This window comes from Lupinus angustifolius, chromosome LG01 (genome assembly GCF_001865875.1).
Source record: "Lupinus angustifolius cultivar Tanjil chromosome LG01, LupAngTanjil_v1.0, whole genome shotgun sequence".
NCBI classification, from domain to species: domain Eukaryota; kingdom Viridiplantae; phylum Streptophyta; class Magnoliopsida; order Fabales; family Fabaceae; genus Lupinus; species Lupinus angustifolius.
This window is the reverse complement of record NC_032009.1, coordinates 9,573,606-9,574,230: the sequence shown is the minus strand read 5'-3', so window position 1 is coordinate 9,574,230 and position 625 is coordinate 9,573,606.

Genomic DNA, 625 nt, shown 5'->3' with positions numbered 1-625 from the left:
TAACCGCAGTTAGATGATTAAATCTTTTAATCATTATTTACCATGCTCGGACCACCTTAAGTCATCTCCCTCAAGAATGCTTCCTGTGGGTCCCGATCTTACGTTAACACGTAATATAAAGGAAATACATCCCACCACTACGACCATCGCTGAATACCCTGGACGGTCCCAGACCAAGCCTCTTACGGTCAGCCGATCTCGCTCCGTGGTATCATGGGTTCCTTTCTGGGTAGTGCCCTAATTCACATCATAACTCAAAGGGTAACGTCCCTACCACTACGACTATCGCTGAATCACCCTGGACGGTCCCAGACCATGCCACTTACGGTCAGACGATCTCGCTTTGTTGTATTACGTATCCTTTTCTGGGCATCGCCATAAATCATACATCCTTCTCGGAATACTTTCTTTAAAATTAATTACCAAGTTTGACTATTTAATTCCAACACCTTGAATACTTTACTTTTTAATTCAATTACGGTGTTATACCAAAGTAGTTTATATCATATACCCATACTAGGGTTATTACATACTCAACCAATCAATCCAAATAGTCAAACACAATTACTGTCTCTCGCCCAAGCGACAATTCATCTTTAAATATCAAATAAACTGAAGCCTTCTT